We start from the raw sequence: 15,418 nt of genomic DNA on the forward strand, positions 1-15,418 counted from the left end.
GCAAGATGGATGGATGATATTCTAGAGGTGACAGACTCAACCTTGAGGGAGCTGGGGGTGGCGACGATTGACAGGTAGCTCTGGCATGGACTGGTCCATGAAGTAACAAAGGGTCGGAAGTAACTGAATGAATAAACAACAAGAAAACTGAGTAATATAATAGGTAGAAGAGGAAGGAGTTGGAATGAGAAGTTCTTGTCAATGACCTGATTCATGGCAGAAGTTGTACCACATGGACTTGGAGGAAGAATATTTTGGGATGATTTTACACAAAGACAGGAAAGTCAGTTTACAAAGAAGTCTTTCAAATCCAACTCATTCTCTTTACCCTCCCCACCCACCCAGTGTGATCAGGAGCAAATATTAAATTATTCTATTTTTTCCCCTTTACAGGAACACAAAGGTTGTTTCCTCTACCTTCTTCTGTCCTTGTTTATGATTATGAGGAAAGAAATTATCTTCCTTGGTATAATTTGATTAAACAAGGACTCCAAACCCTTACTATAGAATCTTATTCTAAACTTTTTATCAGTGAATAATGGGTATTATGATCTTATACTCTATCATTCTTAAAATATGTGTGATAATTATCTGTATGTTTGGGTAAAGCAAAATTGTTTTATATCATAGATGAAGGATATTACTCTTCGATCAATTATATTGTCTCATACATTCAGTGTCATATTGTTGGTTCCTATCTAAACACTCTTCCTGAGATGAAAGCACTTTGCCCATAGATCTTCAAGGTTAGGTTATATGCAGATTTAAAACACTGGATTACTACCAGTCTGTTCCCCCAAATTAACAAGCATACTGTGCCTAATTTGAAATAGGATAAAATTAATCAAAAATAATTTAAGTCTTAATGAATTATTTATGTACTTACCAAGGTAGCAAGTAGGAAGGTTACCTTTGTTGGTTGTAAGGGTAATTAGTAATGTGATTTACTTGGTTTGATAGACTGAGATTTGATAAATCAAGAGTTTATCAGGACAGTAGGTAAAAGAGAGAATATAAGAAAAGTGGGATTAATAGATGCTTTAGATATTGATTGATTGAGAAACAGCGTGGAGAGAAAGAAGGCAAAGAAGAGTTTGAGATTCATCAGTATTGGCTTACTGCTTCTGAATTCCTCTGGCCTGCTGGATATGGTAGAATAAGAATACTGGATGGAGCTGATGTTATTAAGCAGTGCTGTGGAAGGAAACCTAATTCTGGCAGCTGGACCATGAACTATCTCTTGTAGAGGAATAGCAACAGTGGTAGTAGTGGGACTTAATGAGGCAGCTATATTAGGAGGACCACCCAGACAGGGTGAACACCTCCATAGATATTTGAACTGCTTCCCTGGAAACATTAAAACATTATTTAAGTATTATATCTTAATAATATACTTAATAGTATATTAATAGTATTAAGTATATACAAATTATCAGGAAAGCATTAAAGGCTCACTGTGTAAGAGTCTCATACAGCAAACTCTTGGTCTGCCTTCAGTTACGTTGGCTTTACTACAAACCCTAAAAGAAAATAGAGTGCTACATGCTGGTATTTTGGTGTTAAATGTAACTGGATTTTTTTTTTTAATTTTGTAATTTAATTTTTCAAATGTTTGATGTTTTTATTAGTATAAACCACTGGTTGACTTGGTGGGTTAACAAATTAATCAATAATTCAATAATTCAATATTTTATTATGGTCACAGACCAGAATTACAAATAAAATACAAATTTGAACAAATACAAATACAAATGCATTAAAATGAAATAAAACAAAACATGATAATATTAATGGTGGGATCATCAGTGGGCAATCAAAGTCTGCCTAATTTTACAGACAGTATAACAGAATTTAGCTACATTCAAAGAAACTGAATCATACTGATCAGAGACCCACAACTGTACATTAAAAAGATCAGAATTTCCCAGGTATTTTATCAAATAGGGAGTTATAAAATGGGTCTGTGAGTCCTTATAGAAGGTACAGTATAGAAGGACATGAACTGTAGTTTCAGTAGCCCCTTGTCCACAGGGGAACAATCTTAGGTCATATCGAATTTTTTTGTATCGGCCCCCCAAAACTGCTGTGGGAAGAGCATTGCAATGTGCTCGAGTTAATGCCCTTTGGAATTTGGAGACAGTTATATAATATAAATATCTTGCTGGTTTATAAAAATGGGCTTGACTGCTCATGAAAACATTCTTAAGTAGAGCAGACTGGTCCTGTTGGACTTCCAGATCTTTGATATGTTGTTTAAATGCACTAAGTTCATGCTCATAGCCCATTATTAGGAACACCTCCCTGGAGAAGCCAAGATGTTGCAGTTTTTGTGAAATAGTCCTGAACCATACTGATTTATGATTGTCCTCAATAAGGAAAGAACTCAAACCTGTGGGAAAGAACAGTAATTTCAGCCAATATGCTCTAATACAAGTCCATGCACCTGTTTTGACTTTAGACAACTTTGCCTCCCTCCTTAATACTACATTTGGAATGCAGAGGGCTACCTGGAGTATAGCCCTTAGCAATCTGAATTGAACACTTTCCAGGGAAGTGAAGGAAGGGTAAGGTCCTACCTGGGCACCAAAGAGTGGTTGTACATGAGCCTTAGCTGAATATAGTGTCAGTGCTGCTGGGATATGCTGTGCTCCTCTGGTAAAATGAAAGGATTGAACTGTGGCACTGTTTTTTAAGCATTTTGTATAGCATCGTTTTGGTGTGCACTGCATTTAGTGGAGCTATGGAGAACCATGCCCAAGTGTTTAAAGGATTTTACTTGTTCAATATTCTGGCCATTTATCCTCCACGCATGTACTTTAGGTCTCTTTGCAAAGATCAAAGTTTTGCTACAGTTGATTTCAAGTGCTTCCTCAGAGCTGTAACTTGCCAGAGCATTCAGAGCTTGTTTAAGTCTGATTAGTGTTTGTGATAGAAGTACTATGTCGCCTGCATACAACAAAATTGCAATATATCTGTCTGCTAGTTTTGGAGGGTGATGTTCTAATTGATTATTTTTGGCCATGAGTAGATGTATATACAGATTAAACAACAGAGGAGCTACAATATATCCCTGCCTCACTCCTCTGTGAGTTGGAATCTCATTAGTGTGGTGGCCTTGCATACTGCATTGAACTTTTATTTATTGTAATCAATAAATAAATTGTACTCTCCAAAAACTTGGACTGGCATTGCCAGCTTTAACATTTTCAGATCAGATACCAAACAGATACCAAACAGGGGATACACAGGGAAAGATACCAGGATAATTACAATTAATAAAAGTTGATTAACAAAATCCCAACACTTCAGCATCAGAGAGATACCTCCTGGACCATCCGCAATAAGCCAAAATCACGGCGAGGAAAAGTTTCATGGAACCAACTCATAAAGAGGTTGCTTTTGTTGGGCAATTTTATAGCCCTTCAACCTACCCCTGTCCCTGGAATTGCATATAGGCATCACCAAGAGGATTACATATTACTGAGGATTAGTTACATTATCGAAAGAACTTACAAAGAAACTTGGGCATTCACAGAGAAGAGTGAATATTCTATCAACTCCCCACTACAGTGCCTCCAGAAAATCAAAGACCTAAGAATCAAAGATGAAATTATGGTGTCATTCGATGTTACAGTCTCTTTACATCCATAGACCCAGCACTAGCGAAAGAATCCATGGCAGCAGTTCTTCACAATACACCTGACCTAGCCAGATACACTAAGGTTGAAATACCCAGAATCATGGACCTCATCAACCTCTGCCTTACAACCTACTTTCAGTGTGATGGACAAATATACCAACAGATCAAAGGAACACCCATGGGGTCACCTATTTCAGGACTCATAGCAGAGATTGTAATGCAGCATCTGGAAAGGATAGCACTCCCATGTATACAACCCAAAGTATGGGTCCAGTACGTAGATGACACTTTCATCATAACAAAAAAGGAACAACTGGAGGAAACACATGAAACCATCAGCAACATCTTCAATGGAATAAAGTTCACAAGGGAAGATGAAAACAACAACACATTACCCTTCTTGGACATCCTCCTCAGTAGAGGAAATGATAGCAAGTTAAAAACACAAGTCTACTGGAAAGCTACCCACACTAACCAAGTGCTCCATTAGCTAAACAACAACCCAACTTCCCACAAAAGGAGCTGTGTAAGAACATTATTCAGACAAGCGCTTATGCACCACAGCAACCCAGAACACTAGAAAAAGGAAACAGATCATCTATACAGCATCTTCCAGCAAAATGGATACCCCCTCAATTTTATCAAAAAGTGCCTGACCACTTCAACCCAACCAACAGAAGCTATGAAAAGGATAACTCTGCCATACATCAAAAACATCTCAGAAACTACCAACAGACTGTTACAACCACACAGTATCACCGTAGCACATAAACCAACTAAAACCCTTCAAAACATCCTAAGTAACCCAAAAGACTCAGTAGCCCAAGAAGAAAAAACAGGAGCTATTTACAACATACAGTGCAAAGACTGTAACAGCCACTATGTAGGACAGGCAGGCAGAAGACTAGCAGAGCACATCCACAAACACCAACTGACAGTCAGAAGACATGATGAAAACTCCTTAATCTTACAACACATGGACAGACTTAACCATACTTTCAACTGGGAAACTGAGGATCCTAAACCAAGCCAAATCCAAAAACGCCAGAGAATTCCTGGAAGCTTGGCACTCAGACAAAGCAACCATCAACAGACATATAGAAGTAAACAACATTTACATACTATTCAAAGGAGACAATAGAAAAGCCAAAAGGCCAGAACACCTCCCCGCCAGCAATCAACACCCAGATATGCAAAAATCAACACTAGGATTGACACCAGATGAACAATCAAAGAGCACAATACACCCTAATCAAGGAATTATTAACTCAGTCAATCAACCAAGCAGCAAACAGCAGCCCAATCAAGGAACTCCCAAGGAGAGAACAACACCCCCATCAACACAAGCTGGACAAACCGCAGTATATAAACAGAGAGCAAGACCACTCCCTTTTCCCACTGAAGATGTTGCCTAGTCTGGCAATGAAACATCCACAAGAAAACAACAAGGCTCAGAGAGTACCAAGGACTCCACAGTTCAACCCTGAGCTACAGATATTTGCTTCGATTGATTAGCTACATTGTTGAGTAGCTAGGTGGCATTCGGTACCTAGTTAAGACAAACTTAACTAAGTGGAAATAGTTATCTAACTTGTCATCTCACAGGTCACAGAGTAAATAGGAAGAACTAGCTTGTCTAAGCAGCCTCTCTTCTAATGTAATTTAAATGTGCAGGTCAATCACAGGACAGCTGGGCATACTGCCTACTTAGATGCACTAGCTCCTTGTATTGTGAAGCTCCTGGAAGTGAGGTTCCTGACTCATTACTGAAATTTGGCTTTAGGGCTGCAGTTGCTGATCCAGACTTGAGTCTCCAATGTTTTGGGCTAAGACACTTCCAATATCTCACTTCACGGTCCCAGTTCTGTGGTCTTCTCAGACCTGATATCTCCCTTGGTGGCACCCCTGGTTCTTCAATCTCTGTATGTAAGTAGTTATTAGGCTCTGGGATCATGATATGAATTCAGCCTTGCATCAAAATACTCTTACAAGGGAGTAAGCCCCATTGAAAACACCATAATTTAACTTCCAAATATATACGGATAGATTTGCTCTCTAAATATTGACTTAATTATTAATCAGTGTCCTATCTGTGTGTGTCTCTTCTGTGTTCTCTCCTTTGAACATTTCTTTTTCATTTTCACTTCAGGATGTTGATTGCATATTTATTATTGTTTAGAATTAAAGTAATGATTGATGTACCACATTGGCATACAATGGGTGCTGAAATTTCTGCTATTACTTGCAATAAAAGCAACCTTCAACAACTATGTCAAAGACAGAATATGCTTTGTTCATAATTCATAATGCTTCTAAAAGAAGAAGAATTATTAGTATCTTAAAATTTTATGACATTTCAAGGAAGAGAACATTATAAAAATACTTAGCAAATCTGACTTTATTGCATTTTGAAAACTCAACATACATTTGGACTTAAGTAATAATTAGCATTTTTACTGGCATCGACCTGCTGGTATAATATATCTGATAATGTAATTCCAAAGTTCAGCAGCACTCGAAATCTCAATTTAAACTTTCAGAAATCTTCCAGTTAAACTAATGTACAGACCAGGGGAAGATGAACGTTAAAATAGTAGCAATGTTCAAATTATTGAGAAAGTTCAGATCATCATTAGCAAAGTACACTGGCAGAGTTTTGAGAGTATTGGATGAAGTCATAAAACCAGCAGACATTTTCCATAAGGCCTCACAACTTCTAGTCATGTGTGTAAACCAAGAAAATAGTTTTAACCCAAGGACATTTTATTAATGAGATAGTAAATCTTGCCATCTATTTGCATGTGTAAATTTAAATGGATTCATTAAAGAAATGAAATTGCCTTTTCTGATGGTCTCTTGTACATTTCATCCTTTTCTTTATAGATTCCATCAGAAAATTCCCATTTTGTTGATGTGGTAGGAGGGATGAGAAACCTGGCATTAACAGCATTTGGGGGACCTGTATTTGATACAACAACAACAGCAACAATAACAGCAGCAGCAGCAGCAGCAGCAGTAGAGAGCAGCCATTTTTATATCCCATAACATCCCAAATTTTGCATTGCTCTGAGTCATTGCAAGAAATCAGAATGTCCACTTTGTCAGGAGCACACATTGCTGAGCATTCTCTCTAACTTGGATCAGATCTTAGATATGACAAGGTTGCAAATGCTTAGAATTGCATTTAATTTCCATTAAATGATTTGTATAAAACCTAAATAAAGCTGGAGAAGAGACTGGAAACAACATATACCAACAGTCCAAGTTTCTTCCATTTGTTTATCCCATCATTCTTTTACCTCATAGTTTATTGCCAACTAGTCCCATGTTTGAATATAAATATATACTGCATCTCATATTAAACAGACTAATGGGGGGAATGGATATCCATTATTCTGTAATGTCCATTGAATTCCAAACTCGGGCATTTTGGGGATATATGCAAACAATGCAAATTAACACAAATTATGCCATTTACATCAATTGCGGAATAGCATCATAATGCAAATCATGTAAAGTTAAGCAGAAATTTGGTCTAGTGTCTGGAGGGCAAAAATTGCCTGAAGTGATGCAATTAGTTGTCAGCATGTGAGATTATTCATTGTTTATTATAGTGAAATGCATTTTGATACAATTCCAAAACAAACAAAACCAAACTTCAAACTTCAAACTCCTCCAAAAGCAGTACTTATTTGACATAATTATAACTCCCAACAGTCCAGTTCATGGTGGCTAATTATAACGGATGTTGGGTATTATAATATAGTAATAACCTGATGGCCATATGCTCCTTGCTTCTAGCATGATGGCAGGCAAGGAGGAGATTCAAGGTGTTGATCCTTTGGGGACCTTTTGTCTGGAAAATATAGCAAGATTAGATAGCAACTCTTTAAGACATTTAGCAAGCTCTTTTCAGAAGTAGAATCTATAACAGGTCATAAAGCCTTGGTTGGTTCCAACTCCTTGCTGTGGCAATATCTTTTCTTATTGTCTGAGGAAGTAAGATACGTCAATCAGTCCAAATTCACTGCAAATTCTGCAATACAGAGAATATTGAAAATATCATTCTATATTTATCTGGTTCATTAACCCAGTAAACTCTAGGTTTATTTGCATAATTAGCCATGTAACTTTGCCTAGAAGACCGTATAAGACCCTATAAGACATGACAAATACCTAAGGTGTGTAATATAAGGTGTATATGATATAAGTTGAAGAACTCCCCCTGAAGTAAGTTGTAGTCCTTTCCGAGACAAAAGGCCTATTCTTTCTTTTTTAACACTTTCAATTTTCAACAAGAAAAAGCTTATTCAAATTTATGTAATCATGTTGTTACGTGACTCCTTTACTAAATGATGCCAAATGTTGACAGTTCATCCAGTACTGTGTGGCTTTAGAGAAAGGTAACAGCCTCATATAATATTAGATTGCTGTTTGACTGGAATCAATCAGCACATGGATAAGATCTTTAATATAATTGAAATGTATGGAACAATTTTGGTCAAATATAGATTTTTTAAACATTATTATTATTTATTCATTGGAATGACATGTGGCCTTTTAATCCCCTGGCCAGAGTTGTTACAAACAGAATTATTCCCATTTATTTATTTAGCAATTTATATTGCTGCCCATCTTACAAATGCAACTCTGGGTGGCTTACAGAAAGTTAAAAACCAAAAACAATAACAAGCCAAATGTATGCATGTATGTATGTACAGTATGTATATATGTATTTATAACATTTTTATGGCTGTCCAACTCAAACAATGTGGCTCTAATTAAAACAGTTATAAAAACGACTTCCATCTTGCAAATCAATAGCAGATAGACAACCAACTGACAAATTAACAGGCCTCATCTAACATCCCAGCTCCAAAGCTTGAGGTGAGGAATTATTTCAAGATACCTTGTGGAATAGAGTATTGGTATCTTAGAAGATGCAGTTAGCTTATTGTCTTCTTTTTATGGGAGTGAATGCCTCTACTATACTATACTGTATTATATAGTACTCACTTTCTATAAATAAGTATTTTGTTGTTTATTCGTTTAGTCGCTTCCGACTCTTCATGACTTCATGGACCAGCCCACGCCAGAGCTTCCTGTCAGTCATCAACACCCCCAGCTCCCCCAGGGACGAATCCGTCACCTCTAGAATATCATCCATCCGCCTTGCCCTTGGTCGGCCCCTCTTCCTTTTGCCCTCCACTCTCCCTAGAATCAGCATCTTCTCCAGGGTGTCCTGTCTTCTCATTATGTGGCCAAAGTATTTCAGTTTTGCCTTTAATATCGTTCCCTCAAGTGAGCAGTCTGGCTTGATTTCCTGGAGGATGGACTGGTTTGATCTTCTTGCAGTCCAAGGCACTCTCAGAATTTTCCTCCAACACCACAGTTCCAAAGCATCGATCTTCCTTTGCTCAGCCTTCCTTATGGTCCAGCTCTCGCAGCCATATGTTACTACGGGGAACACCATTGCTTTAACTATGCGGGCCTTTGTTGTCAGTGTGATGTCTCTGCTCTTAACTATTTTATTGAGATTTGTCATTGCTCTTCTCCCAAGGATTAAGCATCTTCTGATTTCCTGACTGCAGTCAGCATCTGCAGTAATCTTTGCACCTAGAAATACAAAGTCTTTCACTGCTTCTACATTTTCTCCCTCTATTTGCCAGTTATCAATCAAGCTGGTTGCCATAATCTTGGTTTTTTTGAGGTTTAGCTGCAAGCCAGCTTTTGCACTTTCTTCTTTCACCTTCATCATAAGGCTCCTCAGTTCCTCTTCACTTTCAGCCATCAAAGTGGTATCATCTGCATATCTGAGATTGTTAATGTTTATTCCAGTGATTTGAACTCCAGCCTTGGATTCCTCAAGCCCAGCATGTCGCATGATGTGTTCTGCGGAGAAGTTGAATAGGTAGGGTGAGAGTATACAGCCCTGCCGTACTCCTTTCCCAATCTTAAACCAGGCCGTTGTTCCGTGGTCTGTTCTTACTGTTGCTACTCGGTCGTTATACAGATTCTTCAGGAGGCTGACAAGATGACTTGGTATCCCCATACCACTAAGAACTTGCCACAATTTGTTATGGTCCACACAGTCAAAGGCTTTAGAATAGTCAATAAAACAGAAATAGATGTTTTTCTGAAACTCCCTGGCTTTTGGACCTAAATTTGGTCCCTAGTTCCTCTGCCTTTTCTAAACCCAGCTTGTACATCTGGCAATTCTCGCTCCATGAGTTGCTGAAGTCTACCTTGCAGGATCTTGAGCATTACCTTACTGGCATGTGAAATGAGTGCCACTGTTCGATAGTTTGAACATTCTTTAGTGTTTCCCTTTTTTGGTATGGGGATATAAGTTGATTTTTTTCCAATCTGATGGCCATTCTTGTGTTTTCCAAATTTGCTGGCATATGGCATGCATTACCTTGACAGCATCATCTTGCAAGAATAAATAAGTATACTTTTTTTAAAAGAAAAAAAAATGCTGCTATAATTACTAGAGACATTTTCAAATGTTGTAATGGATTTTTTAAGCTAATTATTCAGTTTAATGTTAGATCTCAAATCAAACTTCAACCTATAAATTTCATTGATTTATGGAACACCCCTCCCCCTCTGTCTCTTGTGTGTCATACTCTAAGAAATATATTTGTGTGAGGATTGTCATATCTGGGCTAGAAAAATCCAAATGCCTGCTAAATAGCAGCAAAGAGATGCTGAGAAGTCCAACTCACTGTTATCATCTCATGGTTCTCTCAATTTTTGCAGCCCAGATATGGTAGCCTTACTTAATAGACTTAATGAAATAACACATGATTCTGTAGGTGCATCAGTTACATTACAGTAATTTTATACTCAGTCAATATAGGATGCAACTGATTTTTCTCTGGTTTTTAGTTAAATAGCTGATGATGTTTTCTCCTACAGAACATTTATTGTGCAGCACTATTAGAACATTAACAAAATTCTGTGATCGGTTGGTCCTTTGAAAGTAGCAATTAGACTGGTTATTGCCACTTTAGGAATTCAGTAAGTAATCTTAACTCAGTTTACCAATTTCTGCTTTAGCAGAGGATACTCTCATCCATTAGTGAAACTATTCCCAGGCCATTCCTTTGCAGCAGCTTTGTCAGCTGCTAGGAAATATGGGAAACAATAGCAAAGTTTACAAAGTCACTTACTGCCCCCTTAATTAATAACCACCAAGTCCAATCAAATAAAAATTAAGCATCCACTGATACTGAAGTAGCAGATTAAAGCAAATATTTCATATTGTTTTTAAAAGTTAAGGAGGGAAGACATATGGAGGAGCAGGGAAAAGGCATTCCAGAGTTGTACTGTGCCAAGAAAAGTCTTGATTCAGAAGATCAAAACACTGGGTAGAATGTTTTGAATAAGATCTTCACTTTGATGGCTTCATATATTTATATATTTGTATGTATTTATGAGATTTAACCACCTTCTCAAACTGGTGATGTACAGATATGCATTAAAATGAAAAGAATAATAGAAGGTATACAAAAATCAACAGTAACAAAGCAAGCAATAATAAAAACATCCTGATGCCAATGACTCTACTTACCAAAACTTGCATGCTACAAGATTTGTTGTTCAAAAATGTTACAGGCCTCTAGAAGACTATGAGAATAGGTTCACCCTCACTCAGTAACAGGGCAGAGTGTTCCAGAGAAAACATGCACCAGGAAGCCTGTCAGCTCCACAATGTAGATCAGACCAAGAAATAAACTTCACAGAAGCCTAAAATTACTTTTATTGAGATTGCAATAAAAGTCTGATTGTGCTTTACCTCCTACCTCTCTTATACTGATATGAATTAGAGGGTTGTCCCTCTGAGACCTTTACACATACTTTCTTCTTGTTTTGGTCTTAAGGTATGTTTTCCTTCTCATTGCTTAACAGATCTCTCTGCTGTCTGTCAAGGTCATATTCTTTTCTTCTTTACTCTCTACATCCAAAGGACTTGGAAGAAACCACCATGTGGATTACATTTAGCATGATTCAGTGCATGCTGCTGGACTGACTGCAGTGTGCAACAGAACAACCCAACTAGAGGGACTTTGAATTGCCCCCAGCATGTGCTGCTTCGCCTGAAGGCTCAGCAGCATACTGTACATGGAAGATCTTCCATGCTAGGTAGTTCTGGAACGTGTGAGGGATAATCTCAAAACTGCCCAGGTTGAAAGCACTTCAGCCAGCACTGAGGGGAAAGGACAAGAGGAGACAACTTTTACAACATTGGCTTGAAACCATTCAACCTCACCCAAAATGGTTCATCAAAATAAATTGGGTAGCTTCTTTGCTTTGGTGAAATGAATCAGGTCATCTCACAGTCCAAACTGATTTGCTAAAGAAAACATTGCTTCACGCTGGCCTAGTACTCATGCATACCCATGTATAGACTTGCACAGAAAGAAATGAGAATAATCTGTCTCCTACTGCCATCTCCTGGAGACTAGAGTTAGATGAATCAAACAGATACCTTTGCATGTGTCGACTCATCAGTCCAGCCTATTGCATTTTTCCACTGATTTGTGGTTAACTCTTACATCAAATATTTATTTATTTATTTTGAATAAACTTTCTTTCAAAATATCAATTTTAAAATATATTTTGATGGAATTCTTGAGTTGAGAATAGGGTCAGAGAATTTGAATTCATACTGAAGTGACCCTACTTAATACCTAATTAAAAAAAAAAAAACTAAATTCAGGAAAAAAATATTTTTTCTTCCAAGCATTCTTAACAGAGACTCGTGGAAAGTATCTTGGACAACTTGCACTCACAGAATTTTAGTAAGACAATCCCCAAATGGTCAGAATAGGGAGAAAGTGAGCATTCGAAAATGGGGACCATAATATATATCTCTATCTAGCTCTATTTCTAGCTCAGTTCAATCGTGTCCAATTCTCAGTGACTGCCTGGGCTAGTCCCTGCAGTTTTCTTGGCAAGGTTTTTCAGAAGTGGATTGCCATTGCCTCCTTCCTAGAGCTGAGAGAGAGAGTGACTGGCCCAGGGTCACCCAGCTGGCTTCGTGCCTAAGGCAGGACTAGAATTCACAGTTTCTAGCCTGATGCCTTAACCACTACACCAAACTGGCTCTCACTTGATAAATAGAGACTGCTTAAATTGATATAGACTAAGGCTCATGTACAGTCTGTGTAGCTTCTAAAATAAAATTGCCCTCAGGTTTTAGTTAATAGTTCCTTCCTTCCTTCCTTCCTTCCTTCCTCCTTCCCTCCCCCCCTCCCTCCCTCCCTCCCTTCCTTCCTTCCTTCCTTCCTTCCTTCCTTCCTTCCTTCCTTCCTTCCTTCCTTCCTTCCTTCCTTCCTTCCTTCCTTCCTTTTTTAACATGCATGCTACCTGACTCCCAATAACTGTCAACATCCAGGATGTGGGGCTGTTTTTTTCTTCAGGCCTGGGAACAATGCAGGTTACTGGAAGTGGTAAAAGTGAAGCCAAGACTGCTGCTGTGGATGATGGTGGTGGTGATCATGATAGAAGGATACATATACATAACAATGTATATTGTGTAACAATGGTACACTTTCATGAGTACCTTTCTAAAAGAGAAAATTGAAATGGCTGAGAGAAAAAATAAGAATCGGATAGGAGACAGATTTCCCCACTTGCTAAAAAGAAGCCCTCCCTGCAACCCAATTTTTGGTCTTCCCTATAAGCCTTCAAAGTCCATTTTAAAATTACAATGTTCAGCACCATCAAAACCATTCCCCACCAATGCCTCATAGCCAATTCCTTATTTCTCCTTTGGGAAAATCTTGAAGCTTCTAGCCATCTAAAGGGAGACTACAAGCAACGCTTTATATAGTGTGGGAGACAAAAAAAAAAAAAAAGACAGAGAGCTAAGCCAACTACTCCCTAAGGGGTAATGGGGGTCACCATTAGGGGTATTTTCTGGTCTGCCTGAGAACTGAGAAAGGGACCCAGAAATAGTGGAAACAATCCCTTTAAGTCCTACCTGAGGCCCTAATTCAAAGTCACTTGACTTGGAGGGATGTGAGTGGAGATACACACCTTCATCCACAACAGGCACTACAGCAGGTTGTAAGCCCTGCCCCATGTGAATTTCTGGACAATTGGCTCCCTTCCTTAAAGTTTTCTTAACAGTTTAATCAAGTTGTGGCCTTGCTTGTCTAGCTCTTTCCTCTAGATTAACAGGATGCTTTATTTTGTTTATTTGTTCAGTTGTTTCCGTCTCTTCATGACTTCATGGACCAGCCCACTTCAGAGCTTCCTGTCAGTTGTTGCCACCTCCAGCTCCCCCAAGGATGAGTCCGTCACCTCTAGAATATCATCCATCCATCTTGCCCTTGGTCTCCCCCTCTTCCTTTTGCCTTCCACTTTCCCTAGCATCAACATCTTCTCCAGGGTGTCCTGTCTTCTCATTATGTGGCCAAAGTACTTCAGTTTTGCCTTTAATATTCCCTCAGGTGAGCAGTCTGGCTTCATTTCCTGGAGTATGAACTGGTTTCATCTTCTTGCAGTCCAAGGCATTCTCAGAATTTTCCTCCAACACCACAGTTCCAAAGCATCGATCTTCCTTCTCTCAGCCTTCCTTATGGTCCAGCTCTCACAGCCATATGTTACTATGGGGAACACCATTGCTTTGACTATGCGGACCTTTGTTGTCAGTGTGATGTCTCTGCTCTTAACTATTTTATCGAGAATTGTCATGGCTCTCCTCCCAAGAATTAAATGTCTTCTGATTTCCAGGCTGCAGTCAGCGTCTGTGGTAATCTTTGCACCTAGAAATACAAAGTCTGTCACTGCCTCTACGTTTTCTCCCTCTATTGGCCAGTTATCAATCAAGCTGGTTGCCATAATCTTGGTTTTTTTGAGGTTTAGCTGCAAGCCAGCTGTTGTACTTTCTTCTTTCACCTTCATCATAAGGCTCCTCAGTTCCTCTTCGCTTTCAGCCATCAAAGCGGTATCATCTGCATATCTGAGATTGTTAAAGTTTCTTCCAGCAATTTTAACCCCAGCCTTGGATTCTTCAAGCCCAGCACATCACATGATGTGTTCTGCATACAAGCTGAATAGGTAGGGTGAGAGTATACAGCCCTGCCGTACTCCTTTCCCAATCTTAAACCAGTCTTTTGTTCCGTGCTCTGTTCTTACTGTTGCTACTTGGTCGTTATACAGATTCTTCAGGAGGCAGACAAGATGACTTGGTATCTACATACCACGAAGAACTTGCCACAATTTGTTATGGTCCACACAATCAAAGGCTTTAGAATAGTCAATAAAACAGAAATAGATGTTTTCCTGAAACTCCTTGCCTTTTTCGATTATCCAGTGGATATTGGCAATTTGGTCCCTAGTCCCTCTATCTTTTCTAAACCCAGCTTTTACATCTGGCAATTTTCACTCCATGAATTGCTGGAGTCTACCTTGCAGGATCTTGAACATTACCTTACTGGCATGTAAAATAAGTGCCACTGTTCAATATTTTGAACCTTCTTTAGTGTTTTCCTTTTTTTGTATGGGGATATAAGTTGATTTTTTTTTCCAATCTGATGGCCATTCTTGTGTTTTCCAAATTTGCTGGCATATGGCATGCATCACCTCGACAGCATCATCTTGCAAGATTTTGAACAGTTCAGCTGGGATGCCGTCATCTCCTGCTGCCTTCTTATTAGCAATGCTTCTTAAGGCCAACTCAACCTCACTCTTCAGGATGTCTGGCTCTAGCTCACCGACCACACTGTCAAAGCTATCCCTGATATTGTTATCCTTCCTATACAG

This window comes from Candoia aspera, chromosome 3 (assembly GCF_035149785.1).
Source record: "Candoia aspera isolate rCanAsp1 chromosome 3, rCanAsp1.hap2, whole genome shotgun sequence".
Classification (NCBI taxonomy): Eukaryota; Metazoa; Chordata; class Lepidosauria; order Squamata; family Boidae; genus Candoia; species Candoia aspera.